The 15,511-nt window shown below is 37.3% G+C and overlaps 1 long non-coding RNA gene across 1 annotated transcript in view; it reads left to right on the plus strand.

Annotated features, from left to right (window-relative positions):
• The first annotated feature begins 772 nt into the window (after positions 1-772).
• LOC115495141 (uncharacterized) overlaps positions 773-15,511 on the plus strand; it is a 38,966-nt gene continuing 24,227 nt past the window's right edge. The window contains exon 1 of the long non-coding RNA XR_003960289.4: positions 773-991. This is a non-coding gene — a long non-coding RNA (uncharacterized lncRNA). The remainder of the gene's footprint in view (positions 992-15,511) is intronic.

Here is a 15,511-nt window from a genome sequence, read left to right on the forward strand (position 1 = left end):
ATGCTGATATATGAGCTTTGTCTTCAGCATCTGCTTTAAACATGCATCTGGTAAGAACAGTTGCCTCAGTATTGGCTGAGAAGTGACAATCCACTGGAGCTTTTCCTTTGCCGTCTTTTGGTGTACAAAAATGAAATTTCAGCCTCTGCTAGATGGATTTTCCCACAGCTGTTGCCAGCTTGCAGCACATCTTTCTGTTGTTGCTGCAGCTGTGGGTGTCCTGTGGCTGCTTCTGTAGAGCTCAGTGCAAACCATCAGCTCAGTTTTTCTGTGAAAGGATGAGAAGTGCTTGCATGTACTTTCTTTTTTTGCTTTTGCCACTTGTGGAGGACTTGTGATGCATGAACAATAAATGTCTCCAAAAGCAACCCTATCTCAAGTGAGCTGTTGCTGGAGAAGTTCTGGGGTTTTTTTTTAGGAATGATCTGCAACATGAGCTAATCACTTTGTTTGTATGAGGTCTTTTCACAGCAAAGCCAGAAAGATAAAGCCCTAAAGCGATTATTGTACATTTTGCTGCTTCTATTCCCTCTACATCCTTACTCTCCCAACAGAGACCAAATTATGCTCTTTTTCCTTACTGCTGAGAAGCTCAAAACTATGATACTGTTCTAACTTTATGAGCTTAAAAAAGTGGCCAAAAGACATGCAAATGAGAGACAGAAAATCTTTTCCGTACTGCACAAAGTGTACAAAATTATTCTGCTATAATTGGGTAGTTGAACTGAAGGAAGAAAGTGGTGATTCAGAGATAAAAGTGGCAGAAGCACACTCTTGTAGATGCTGCTACTTCCATTTTTTCCCCATCCCAGTCAGGGGGAATTGGCAGCAGAGGGATGGAGCTCAACTTTGTGCTTCACGTGTGATATTTCTAAGCAATGCCAAGATAAAGTGCTGCAGAGAAGTCTCTTTTAATGGCACACACTTCTCTGATGCCTCCCAGATTTCATAAACGTCGGATTTGCTGTCTACTTGGGTTTACTTTGAAATGGTAAGACTGGAAATCACTATGCAATGTCTAATTCAGCTTTGAGGTTTTTTTTCATGGTTTAAGGACACAATAAACCTGTAATTATAGCAAATATGTTTTTGTTATTAGGGAAAGATGGGGAGAAACTATTAAATTATTGTACCAAATGATGAGATAACAAGAAAAGACACTACTAGAAAACCTACCCAGGCTGTTATGTTATAGAACTGCTTTTTCCCCCTTGAAAGATATTTGATAAGCTTGTGTCTTTTATACAACTAAAACACTGCAAATGCAGAATTATAGTATTTATATTGAAATGATTAATATCAGATGAATATACTGATTACTACAGGAAAGTTAATTTGGTAGTATGTACTGGTGGGATCTTAAATGGATTTTATTTTAATGCTGTCATAAAAAGGATACAGATTAGTGTCTCTGATCTAATCTCTAAAAATTCCATCCTCAAACTCTGTATGTGTTGCACACTAATTTTTTACAAAGAAATCCTGTCTCTTCTCCTGTGTGTGCATAATATTAGAAAAGCAATGGTGGCAAACTCTTCAAGAGTTCCTGTCTGCAGACCAATCCTTGGAACTTCACAGCTGGCATTAACTCCTTTTTCTACCCAAAAGTGAAACTTAAACACAGCAGCTGCATTGCAAGGTGTGATGCTGCATGACTTTCTCACCACTTTCACTCTGAGACCTGTAGTCCTCTCAAACAGAATACTTTTCTACCTCCATAAGATGTATTAACTTTGGTTTGATGTTGCTTGGATCAACATGGAAATTCACTTCACTATCCTGTGATGCAGAAATGTGCTTGCATAGCAGTAACGTAAAAATAACAAAATCAGAAATACTTCAATTACCTGAGTTCATGACACTGAGGTGGTGAAAGTAGTGTAAAATGCATTAAATGAGGTCAGAGACATGATTTTCTCGAAGCTACTTGGTGTTTCAGAAGTATTTTAAAGAACTTTCAGTTTGCCTTTGACATTGTTGAAATAATTTAAGTAGAAAAATGCCCAAGATTTCTGGTCCTTGTGACTCAATATGGTTTCTGCAGAGCCTTGTGGATGCCTCAGATGAAGGATCTCTAAAATGGGAGTCAAAGGAGGACCCTGGTGTCTCTTTTGACAACCAAACAAGATATGTCCAGTGTAGATGTTCAGGTAATTGAAATTCATTATGCATCTGTAAAGGTGACAGAACAAATCACTATTGCCAGAGTCTACAGGCTGCAGCCAAGCCCTGTAAAGGTCTCCTCTATCAGCATGAAAGGTTAGCATAGTGTTCTGCAGGGTTCTACATCTATCTTTTATGGTGTCAACTGCCACAGAACTGAGAAGAGATAAAAAAAGAGGAAATTTCATTAGAGGAAAGGATGGGGTAGGACAGCTGGTGGAGGAAGGTGGAAAAATTTTCCATTTGCATGCAAGGAAACTTTCGACTCAAAGGGTCAGTGCAACCTTTAAAGGGGGATTTTTTAAATTGTTCAGTGAAGTTCATGCAGCAAGAGGCTTTTCACAGGTGATCTACTCCTCCTGGGGCAGTTTTTATGCAGAGTGAGCAAGAGCATCCCCAGAAGCTGGGCTGGCACAGGAGCTTTCTATCCTCATCTCAGGTCTTGCCAGTGCTGCTGTTTGTGTTCTTCAGAGCCAGCAGCTGCTGGGCACCTCTGCTGGACCAGGAGAGAGCAGGGCAGTGATGTGGGGCTGCTGTGGAGGTAGGATGGGAATGAGAAGACTTTGATTAGAAGGTTGCTGAGAGTAAAACTCTGGTTTATTTAAAATATATTGCTTTTTTATATAGAGCTTTGTGAGGACCAACTCTACTGGTCCTAAAGTGAAAATAACTTATACTATTGGTGTAAAGTGCTTGATGCACAGTGATAGAACTTAATTATAAATAAGGTGAATAACAAGAGAGATGAAGAATTATTTATATTTTATTTTTTAGCTCTTTCCCAGGCTTCTGTTTGGTTAGAAACTCTTAGTTTCTCTCTTTGACTGAATCTGAGACCCACAATGTGGAATTACTATCAAATATCCTGTGCTCTTCCCTGGCAGCTGCCCAGAGGCCACTAGTCCATGATGGAAAGGAGGAGGACGTGGCACTGGTTTGAGTTGTATGTTGACAGAAGGCACATAAACAACTCTTTATCTCCAGAATCTTCTCGGGTAGCTCTGAATATATCCTCCCTGTCATGAAAATTATGATCGTGAATCTAGGGAGAGAGGATGCTGCATACTGATGCTTCTAAGTGCCCCTCTTCACTGTTTTTCCCTCTTTATCAAAAAAATATATAATTTAAAATTGAAATGATACATTAGTGAAATTTTATTAAATTTAATTTGATTTCATTTAAGATAAAATTGCTGAAAAGTTAGATTAACATTAAAAAATGCATAATAAAATATTTAAACTGCAGAAGTCCTTAGGGAGAAGTACTATCATAACCCTCTTTTCCTTCTCTTCTACCCATCCTTTCCCCAATGATTGTATCTTACATAGTAAGATTCTTGAAGAAATGATGCACTTGAAAGAGTAACAGGCTTTTCTGAATGCCAATAACTGCAAAAACATGCATCTGAAAATGGGGAAACTGATCTATAAAGGTTCAATGAGTTCTTCAAAGAACAAATTAAGCTGGTGTTAGTCATCATGTATCATTGCCTATATCCATGGAAGTGGGTGTATCTATCATGCTCCCATTCCTAAATAAATTTATAGCTAGACATCTAACAGGAGCAGCTGTAAATGCAATATTTACAGTTTAGGTTTTTTTTGGGGTGAAAATCCGCATACCACAGACTTCCACAAATGTAAGCAGAAGATAATCCTTCATCAGAATTAGTCATAATGATTGTAAAAAGATCTGAATTTTTATATTTCTCGTGTCCCTGTGGTGAATTTCTTATGGATAAGCTGATGGTTTCATTTTCAGATGTTTCAGGCCACCATTTTTTATACCAATGAGTAACAGAGGTAGTTCTCTGGCAATAGTTACCTTTATCTTTCAGTAATATAAAGGTTTGATGTGCCATTAACTAATATTCTTGAGGTGAAAATTTATTTTGCTGCTGTCTAAAGCTTTGTGTATTTTAAAGAAAATTTCTCTAGCTGTCTATTAGAATGAAAAAAAATGCTTGGTCAACATTGTGGAATACATTTTGATTGCCACTTATTTTATAATTGCATTAATATTGTTGAAATTATTTTAGAGCAGATTTAGGGTTCTGCCTTTAAAATCCTGCTTGTAAAAAAAGTGAATCAGTGTAAGAAAGGTCTGGCATGTTTTTGATATAACTGAGCCTACCATTCATTCTCCCTTGGTTGGCTTAGGATAATTATTTGGACCTAGATTGACTGCAGATCCAAGATGTGCATAAATGTTCAGCATGTGAGTTAATCTTTCCTTCTATGTTTTGATGATCTGAATTCTTCTCTCTTCCAAATAAAATTATTTTAAGCAAAATATAAAGAAATCATACAACCATTAATAGAATTTTTAGAAGTAGCTGTATTATTTAATTAAAATATCTTTCTGTTTTGATGGTTTTTTTTCAACGTTCTTCCTATTTCATAAATGTTACAAATTGTCATTTAAAACAACCCAACGATAAAATATTTCTCAGAGGAGAAAGGACAAGTTTTGAGGACTATAGTACTTAAAACTTGTGATTTAGGAGGAGCACTGATTTTTTACTTGAGGTCACGAGTCACTCAAAAGGCATTTAAAAATTCAAGAAGGAGTGAGTAAGAGTGAAGTTCAAAAATGAGAGCTTTATTAACTTCAGTTTTATATATATATATATATACACACATATATACATATTTTTTATATATATATATGTATATATATGTATATATATGTATATATATGATGTTTTTTATTTTCATGTGGCTGATATAGAAGCACAGTGTATAGTGCAGAGTTCCTTGCTGGCTCAAACTGAGCACAGTCCAAAAGCACAGCTTTTCCAAGGCAATAGAAAGGGAAATTCATGGCATGCCAGCCGGTGCTACTCACTGGGATGTGGTAAAATCCTGAAATACAGGATTTTGTGGATTATTTTGAAAATATTCAAGTTTTCTTTTAGCTTTCAAGCTTCCTTTCTCCTCTCTGTCCCAGTTACCCTGACAGTAGCATTGTATTCCATATATTATTTTTATTTTGGGATTTTTTTTCATAAGGAATAAATTCAAGGTTTACCAACCACTCTTTATCCCTACATCTGTTTCTTTCCTCAAGTGAAACAACTGGTAAGCTTTACATGCCAAGAAGACAGTTTGAACATAATTGCATCAAAATGTGCCCTTTCATCAAAAAAAAAAAAAAAACTAGTTTAAAAAATTTTAACCACGTTTAAGAAAATCAGTGTCAAGCTTCATCTAACTTCTGTAACAGAAAAAAAAATGAATACTAAAGTTTGTTCATTTATTTTAAGCCATATTACTGTGATAATGGCTCTGCAAGTGGTCTGGGATCTCATTTTTGTCCTTAATTATATGGTTTTCTATTTGGTTCTTAGAGTTCAAACATCACAACCCAGATTACCATCAGCTACTGCCTCATTAATGCCTCCTGGTTTGATACAAACTGATGCTGCACTGAGGAATACAGAGGGAGACCTTGCTTTAGATGTTTTATTTATATTTTTGCTTTCTTTGGAGAATTTGGTGCATGCCAAATCCTCGCCTCTCAAACTGAATACACAAACTGTAGCTCTGAGGAGGCAAGGCTGGAGCTGAAATGCTTCCCCATGGTCCTGTGCCAGACAGGGGTTTGGCAAAGAAATTAACCTGCAGACACTTTTTTTTTGTGAAATAATACTATTCTGAATCATGACTTATACAGTGCTGGAAAGAATAGTTTGCTTTTACTTTTTTTATTTTTCCTTTTTCCTTTTTCCTTTTTCCTTTTTCCTTTTTCCTTTTTCCTTTTTCCTTTTTCCTTTTTCCTTTTTCCTTTTTCCTTTTTCCTTTTTCCTTTTTTACTTTTCTTAGCTGTGCTTGTATTCTTCTGCCTTTCTTTGTGAATTTAGAGAGGAAGATACAAACCTCCACTTCCACCACTTATGACAAATGAGAGCACATTGTAGAATGATGGGATGGTTTGAGTTGAAAGGGACCCTAAGGATCATCCAGTTCCAACCCTCTGCCTTAGACACCTTCCACTAGGTCATATTTAATAGACTAGTTTGGAGAAATGTCTCAAAGGTGTTTTTATTTTTTTTTTTATTAATTTTTTTTTACTGGAACTGTTTCATTCTGTTTCTGCTCTTCACTGGTGCTTTAAGAATGCTCAAAGCATTTTGAGCCCACAATGGAGAGATCTTTCCTTCCTATGCATCAGCTGCAGTTTGAGGTGTAAATAAGTAACTTTCAGCCTTGACTGATGACAACTTTTCATGTAGGTACAACTTCATGACTGTAAATTCCTGAAATACAGGGACCAGAAACCATAGTCTTATATTATAAAAGAAAATTCCAGCAAAACTGAAATCATGTGCTTTTGATTCTTGGAAAATGTTAAAATAGTGGAAGGTACAATTACACTTAAAAGATTTTAGGAGGCTTTTTGAAGAAAATTTCAAAGCTCAAATGGAGACTTGAAAAGTTGCAGTCCTTTTACAGAAAAGGTTCAATATATGCATAGAAAAGTATTCCTTGTTAAACATAGTAAATGTAAAGAAATAAACCATTCTTTTGTGCCACTGTGTAAGATGCCATTACATTACACTTCAAGAAATGACAGCAGATGAATGGAAGGAAAAAAATTGGAAGAGCAAGAGATGGCAGCCCATAAAAATTGTGCAAGGGAAAATGGAGTGACTGAGTTAAAGAACGGGGAAATAATTTCTTCTCTAAGATCATGCATTAAAGGAGAAAAAGAAAATCTGACTTGAAACTCAACAGAAGCTTTTCAGATGGCATAGCCCATTTTACCTTTTTTTCAACCTAGACTTCAAATAATAGTTGAAAATGAAGCATTTTAAAATGCTGTACTTTACATTTTAGACTAAGGTGAAAGCAAAGGATGGAATTTCTTGCTGTTATCTTGGCAGCTCTGCTTGTTACAGCTCTGACTGTGTTCTCATGTTAGATGACTATTTTGAGATTGCAAAGCAATGTGGAATGAGGAGATAACTTGCCTTTCACAAAAAATTTAAGGCAAGAACTGAGACAAAATTAAAAAAAAAATCTTGAAAATTACAGGCCATTTCAAAATTAGAAGAAAAATATAAGGGTAATTTTTCACTAGTTTTTCAGAATTACAAATAACTTCTTTTTTCATTTTTTTCTTTTTCTTTAAGGAAATTTAAAAAATAAACCTTGCACTGCTCTTTCAAGTGTATCTTCTTCTGCTTTTTCTTGCAGATCAAAATTGAAATTACATTGAACAAGATATTTTGTCATGAGTTAGTGGCCTGGATAACCTTAATAAGAAGTTGTACAGTTTAATAGAAATAAATGGTCTTTATTCTCCAATCTGTCTGTTTGGAGGGAATAGAGGTTATCATTTCAATGCAATTCCTACATAAACTAAAAGTTGAAAAAATAAAATGGTAAAACTAAACTAAAGGAACTAAAAGTTCACCTCAGAGAAAATATTTGTCAAAGCAGCATCAAAGTCTGCAGTGTCATGAACTGATACAGAGATTATTTCCTGAAGAAAGGCATTATATGAGATGTCTTTTCTCCTCCATGCCTTCTTTGAAATACTTTACTTTCATAAAAGCTAGAGGTCCATATTTCATTTCAGGGACACACAGCCTGATGTCCATCAAAAGTTTCCATATTTTAGATTAAAGCAGAAGTTTTGAAAGAGGACACCTGTTCATTTTTTTTTTCCCCAGCACCTGCATGGTTTTATTTTTATTTTAGTCCTGAGAATCACGGAATCGTTAAGATTGGGAAAGATTTTTAAGATCATCAAGTCCAGCCATCAACCCAGCACCACCACGATGCCAACCACTAAGCAGAGTTCTTGAGTGCCATATCCAAGCATTTTTTTAACATTTTCAAGAATGGTGAATCCACCCCTTCCCTGGGCAACCTTTTCCAGTGCTTGACAACTCTTTCCATGAAGAAGTTTTTCGTAATGTCTGATCAAAACCTCCCTCGCCAAACAACTTGACACCATCCTGTACTTTGGTTTTAGGCATTCTGGAGCAAGGAGGCAGTTTTGTTTCCTGCTTGTACCTTGCTTGGCTAGTGGTGTACTACCCTAGTGGTGTGCTGCAGAGTGGGCTGGTCCCCACAGTGATGAGAGGTCCTGTGTGAGGAGCAGTGTAATTCCAGAAGGCTCTGCAGTGGTGCTAAGAATGGCTTTTCTGTTTTTATGGCTTCCAAAGAGACACTCTGTGTGTCTGTGTGTGTATTTTTATATATATGTGTGCATGCAGTGTGAAGATGACTAAAAACCCACTTGCCTTTTCTTCGCTATGGATGTACTCAGGAGAAGGGGATGTGAATAACAAAGTGCCCAGGCTTTTGACAGGCTCTTCCCTGTCCCCCACCCAGCCTGCAGAGGTGATGTGTGCCATGCTGTCATACCAGATTAACCCTTGCTGCTCTCTTATTCACTCTCAGACACATACACAAAGGTTCTGCCTGCACACAGGAGGAGAGGAGATGCTAGGTCACAGCTGCAGCTCTTGCTTCTCCCACCTTTCCCAAGGGGGAATTCCCTGCAGTGCTGTCCTGCCAGAGTTTGCCTGAGTAATGCTTTTCTCTCTGAGCCATTTATCTTCTCTTGTGTCTTCCCAATGGACAAAATAATTCCCAGGTAGGATCTCTGACCCTTGGTTGCTTGATTTCCTCAGCAGGTCATGCTTTGGACAGCTTGGCAATACCTGCAATGCAGCAATCTTAATTAAAGGTGGATGTATGCAAATTAATTCAACATTTTCATTGAGTTCAGTCTCAATCTGAAACACTATTTTGGCTTTACACAGAAGAATTGGTTTATTTTAATGTTCATTAAAGCTAAACTGAGAAAAGGTCTGGGTGGTGTGCTCAGAAGACATAGGCAATATCACATGGAGAAAGGGAATAGGGTAGTAGAGATTTTAGGTATCCATAAAAAAATTTAGTTTTTTAAAAATCTATTTAAAAGTTGTAAATGCAAGTTTAAAAGTTTTTGCTTTCTGCATACACAAATTCTCTGAAACACACATTCTTCTTTGTCAACAGCATTCTGGCTCATTAGTTTTCTTAATACTTAAATTATTTATTCTGGGAAACTCATAACTATTTTTTTTATTTCTGTGAACAAGCAGATAGTGAAAGATTGCCAGAATTTCATGACCAGCATTGCGTGGCTTTTCAGCCTTAGTATATTTAAATGCCTGAACTTGCATTAAGTTTTTTGGCTCAATTCCGGGACACATTTCTTTTTGTTCAGAGTGGCCAAGTTTAGATTTTCAGAGAGAAAGCCAGAAGGCTTTGGAGAACAGGTAAAACTTGTTTCTTGAGCTGACTAACTTTGCATGAGTTTGAAAGAGGTTTAAAACCTTTGTGCTTTAACCCAAATCCAGCTTTCAAATTCAAAGTTAGTCCATCTAATTGGGATTTGGATCAGACAGGTGAATTTCTGTCTTTAACATTTTTATTTATACATGACACTACCTTCTCCTTTATCTCGTTTTAGGTAAAATTAGTTCTGAATAAAACATTTTTATCACATCCTGAGGCTGCATGTTTAAAAGAAGAATAAAATGACCACCATGATTTTCAGTCAGTTTCTTTAGCTGGAGCTGGTCTCTTAACTTCCAACTCATCAGTGAAAGAAAATGCTCCAAATCTAGACTATTCTTTTAACACTTCTTTTCCTTTCTTTAATACAAGAAGTATCTTGGCATGAGCTGTGCTTACCTCTCCCAGAAAGTCTGTGGCCATGTGATTTATACCTAGACCTGTGAGGCTTCCTAACAGCTGCTTCCTGAAATATGCACAAATAATTTACAGCAGCCTGTGATGACTTGCTGAACAGTGCATTTAACCACCTGAAGAAGAGGTATTTATGCAAACCAGTAATGTAGAGCATGTTGCAACTCTGGTTTTAGGGAAATAATTGTAGTTCAACTCATCACTGTGCCAAGTTTACACAGTAATTTTAGAGACAGATTTAGAGAAAAGAGGGTTTTGGTACAGTTAAGTTTTGTGCATGTACTTGTATCTACCTGGCCCTTAGTCAGTGAACCTCTGCTAGAAATTAATATAGTCAGTACTGGCCTAAAGTACTTCTTTTGTTGAAAGTAGGCTTTGCACCATCACTTCATTTTGTCAGATCTGAGTGAGTGCTCTTGGCTGACTGGCCTAAGGTGTTTGCTGCTTCTGAAAGTCCAGGTGTCTTTGTACAGCTCTGTGCCCTGTGAGACTCCCTTCTCTGGAAGGAAAATGGCAATTTTGCACAGCCCTGAACCAAGGTGACTCTTGCTGTCTGTGTCTAGATCACCCAGAGCAGCGTGGAGAGCCATGTGGCTGGGCATTCAGATGTAGTATCAATTTCTAAATTTTATTCTTACTTCTAAAGACCCTGTGTGCCTCTCAGAGGCTTTATAATCGCTTATCTACCTTGGACTCCACTTACTCCCTTCAGAATGGTCTTTTCTATTCAAAGGTTTTATAAGATAAGAATTGAGATAGAGATAAGAAGTAGAGAAATGGAAAGGCTTTAATTGGTTGCTACTTTCTAGTGTTCTGTATTTCAATGTGTATTTATAATATATCTCTCCAGTCTCTTGGTATTTACTAAGGGAAATATTTACTCTCCTCCTCCTACTTCCACTCCATCAGAAAGCCAGAGTATATTCCACAGTCTGGAACATAGCAATTTGACAAATTGACTGCTTAGCCAGTAATACCTACTCTGCAAATGTTTAAAAACATTTGTTGTACCACTACATAATACATCAGTGACTGAATACTGGAAAAGAGCTCTGACTGCTGTAGTTGCTGTGTCCCCTAACTCTCGGAAACTGCACTGTCTATCAAAATTCAGATAACTCAAGTTGCTGAGTAACCTCACACTGTGCACAGAGGCAATAGCAGGGGCAATAGCAGGCAACAGCCAGGAGAGGAAATATCTAAAGCTAGCCATTAGGAAATGCTGGGGTGAGAAGTCAGGGTCCAACTTCTCAGAATTCTGTGCCCAGCTGAACTGGAGGTCCCTAAGAAGAAAGCACCCCTTGGACTCTATGCCAGATTATTGCCCTTTTGTGACAAAAGGAATCATCAGCATCTGTGGCCTAATGTCCCAGTGGAATTTTTATAAATGTCAGTCTTATTTGGTGCAGAATTTAGAATTTGTTTGCTTTCATTAGGAATATCAAAACACCATGCTCTGTGTTCTGGGGGCCACCTGCCTTCTTCTAAAGCTGTTTTTAATCTTTAATCAAAGGTTAATAAGGCCAAGCTTTTGGCCATGAAGACTGTGGAAGAGAGAAAAAGAAAGTGCCTGCAGCATTCACCAAAGACATGGGAAAGTGAGGTTACAGCCAGGGACCTCATAAAATGGGAGAGCTGGACAGGACAGAACGTACGTATGATTAATGCAACGTTCTCCATCTATTTGAGAGAAGATGGAAATTTATATACACTTCTATATAGCTTACAGTTTACAAAGGCACTCTGATTGGCAAGCTAACATTGTTTGTCTTTGCCTTAAGGTGGTCAGGCTTTTCACACTGCAGCCCTACCCTAATTAACACTCAGATAGCTGATTACTTTGCAATTACCTTAACATAATTTCTGACTGTGCCACAACTGAATTCTCACTGCATCAAAGTCTCCCAGGCCCCACCAAGGCTGCTTATCAGGGCCTGTTCTGAGTGGGAAGCTCAATTCTCACTGCAGACAGAAATCATGCCCTCTCTCTCTGTCTCAGAAATTCTGTAAGATGAGGTACAAGTCGGTGCTGTGCTCCGTGGTTGGGATCCAGCCCTCAGGGATGCTGAGCTAAGCCCTGAAATGCCATGCTGAGGCTGGGAACCTGCACTGTGCCACCACCTCTTTGCAGAAGGGAAGTACTTTTTCCAAATTATCCCTGAACACCTCCCAGATGGCATCTCTCTACCTGTGCTTGCAGCTACCCACTGCTGCCTGCCAGGATTTGATTTGGAGAGGTTTTCCTTAACTCTTGCGTCTCTGAGGGATATATCAGTATCCTGAATGTGCCTCCATATCCCAGTTTTGTTCAGATTTCCCAGGGAGAGGGCTCCTCGGGGCTTTTCCCTTTTACCTGGACATGTATCCAATATTAAAGTCCAGTCTCAGGCTGAACAGCTACTTTAAAATTTAGAATCCACAAGTTATGGGACTAAATAAATGTAAATTTAATTCTGATTGGAGCGGAACAGTCAGGTTCCTTTCTGACTGCTTTCTTCATGCAGAGCTGGGGCTGAGCTTTCAGTGTCCATAACAACAACTTTCCCTGCAAATGGTGTCCTAATTCTGTCTAAAACTGTCCTGGGGGACTTTGACAGCTCCTCTGAGTTCTTTTTGCTATTTCTCTTCATCTGTTCCCCTTTATCCAAAATTCTTTTCATGATGCCAGTCTGTTGGAAATACAGTTTTGATGGGTTATTTGAATATTAGCTACTGTTTGAACAATTCCAGTCCTGTTCTTCTTGGGTTACTGCTGAAGTTGTTGAAGTACTCAAAAAATCATTCAGTATATACATATTCAGAGGAGATTTTTATCTTTAGAATATTCTATATAGCTCTCTAACACTTGGCTGATATGAATCATCTGATCATTGGATTGTTTTTAGGTGAATGGAGAATGTATTTCCATTTCTCTTCCCTCCTTTCCTGTCCTCAAACATTCAGAACTGGAGAAACCAAGTTTTCTTAGAAAATGCCCACAGCAGAATTAAAAGCTGATTTTTTAGTGTTGAAATGTTCTTGAAGCACTGGAGTAAATTTAGGACAGCTTTTTTCACCTCCCCATTTCCTCCAGGTTTGTGTGTTGAGAAATCCAATGTGAAAAGATATTTTGAGATCACCTAGCACATAGATCTGTACCAGGTGGAGGCAAGGTGACAGATGAATCCTGCTGCCTGTACCCCTGGAGCTGCAATCATACTAGCCTTGATATCAGTGTGCTCTTATATCACTTTTGCTAGAAACAGCAACAGCTAAGGAGTTTTAAGGCAGCTCATGAAAACTACCTGTTTTGATATTGTTGAATCTCAGCAATACTCCTTAAAGGTTCTTTATTTGCCCAAAAGTCTCTTGTGATGCATCCCAAAATAAAGAGTTCTTTATTTGCCCAAAAGTCTCTTGTGATGCATCCCAAAAATTACCTCCGGGTTTATGCTGGATATATTTTTTTAGTTTGGGTTTGGTTTTGTTTTGGTTTATTTATTTATTTATTTAATTAATTAATTGTGCTCCCACCTGCAGTTTAATGTTAGCCTTGAGAGATATATTTGGTGGACTCTTTTCCAGTTAACATTTAAATCTGATTTCACACATAAGATTTTTTACAATTATATAGTTACCTAAGAGAAATTATTAGATTTCATAAGTTATTGAAGTAAATTATTACCTAGCCAAAATACAGGAGTCATTTGCTGTCCATAATAGTCTGTAACTGAGAACTTGGGCTCCAGTAGAAAAATAAACATGATTTTCTTTCCTTTTTTTTTCTTTAATATTGATGACATCTAGGATCTCTATCATAATTACCTATGTTTGGAACATAGAGGAAAATATAACCCCTATTCACCAAGACAAATACAAAAAGGAGATAGAATAGACTCTTTTGAGGAATGAAATTATTCTCGTCTTTGGCACAAGTAAAAAGGAATTGGAGAATATCATCTGCCTAACCATTGTCAAGTTGTGTAAATATCATGACAGACACAATCTTTAAGAGTAGTTTGAAGAGAAGGACAGCTGTTGCTTTGTGAATACTCTGTTTTTTGTTTTTGTAAATGCTACAAATGATACCATTACTGAAAACAGAGCTGGAATATATCACTTGATTGTTCATCATTTTAGTACTTTTCCTCTGTCAAGGCCCAAGTCCCCAAAGTCTGCTTTTGGGGAACATATGTCATCTGCCAAAAGCCATTTGAAATCCGAAAGCACAATAATGTTTATCTTTACTTTGTTTTTCAAAAGTAAAACATTTACATTTAGGGGAAAATGCTCCTTTTAAATACAGCATATTCTAACTATAATGCTAAGTTGTTGTGGTTTTTTTTTTCCCCAAAGAAGTTCAGATGTTTTAACATTTGGCTATAAAATCTATAATAAAGGCATATTTTCAAGCAATAGAGATTTCTCAAATTACTTAAAAACTAGAATGACTAGAATAGGATCACCAGACCAAGAATTTGAGAAGTGTTTGTGCCTGACAATAAAAGCAAATTCTTAGCAGGGTTTTCTGCTGATCCCTGCAATTATCTCATGTCCATGACAGAACAAAGGGGAATGGAATAGAAAGAGGGGGAATGGCTTTAAGAGGAAATAGAATATGTTTATTCTATTTTATTCATCTCACTGCATGTAAGACATGCAGTTTTTCTTACATACCTCTGCCCTTGGAGTACCTACCTTGCTTTAAAGGCCAAAGCAGAGGCAAAGGTAGTGGATTATAGATATTCATTGTCAACTAACATTTGTTATCCACTAGCTCCACCAGAAATGTCACCCCCAAAAGATCCTTACCTAAGTTTAATTGTGAAAATTATCTTTCTTGTTCTGTCCTAAGCTTGATGTACTTTTGAAGTTATTTACAATTAACTTCAACAGGAAAAAGATTTCTCTTGCTCAGGTTTGTCCTTTTCAGAAAATGCTTTATATTAAAACATATCTATATTTGACTCTCTCTATAAGATATATATTTGTCCTTTGCAGAAAGCATGTTAAATTAAGACATATCTAGGTATGAATGCATATAGAATATCTGTACATAAAACCTTACACATATGGTAATGTGCTTTAAAATACTTTGAGTGAGAGCCTGGCTGTGTGAACCACTTGTGAATATGGGCATGAATTATATAAACTGCTTCAAAAAAGGTGTTCAGGCCAAGTGAGAGCACTGACTACTCTCGGTAACTCACAACACTCTTAGGATGCCAGAGATGTAAAAAGTGCCAATACATCCAAGCTGAGAAGAGCAGCTGCTCATTTTTTAATGATGCACTGCTCTGTCCTGGAAGCAGCATTCCCACTTCCAGAGCAGAGCATGTGACAGCAGTAAGGCACAGAAAGGTACAAACCCCTCAAGGTGTGCAATTTGGGGGAAGAAAAGGGAAATATTATTTCTGAGATTATCTGCAGGGAGTGAGGTGTCCTACAACAAAATCAGCCAGTTTGGCTTTAAGATAGGACTGAAGTTTTAGATAATCCCAATCTTCAATTTTGCCTGAAAATGAGCCTCTCAGATAAGCAGTAAAAACAATCCAGCATTTAAATTTTATAAATTTGGTGCCTCCCCAGCTTGGTCATAGTAATTGGTCTGAGCTCTTGACTTTGTTTAGCTGAATATTTGTTAACAATATAATTT

The sequence above is a fragment of the Taeniopygia guttata genome, chromosome 4, assembly GCF_048771995.1.
Source record: "Taeniopygia guttata chromosome 4, bTaeGut7.mat, whole genome shotgun sequence".
Taxonomy (NCBI): Eukaryota; Metazoa; Chordata; class Aves; order Passeriformes; family Estrildidae; genus Taeniopygia; species Taeniopygia guttata.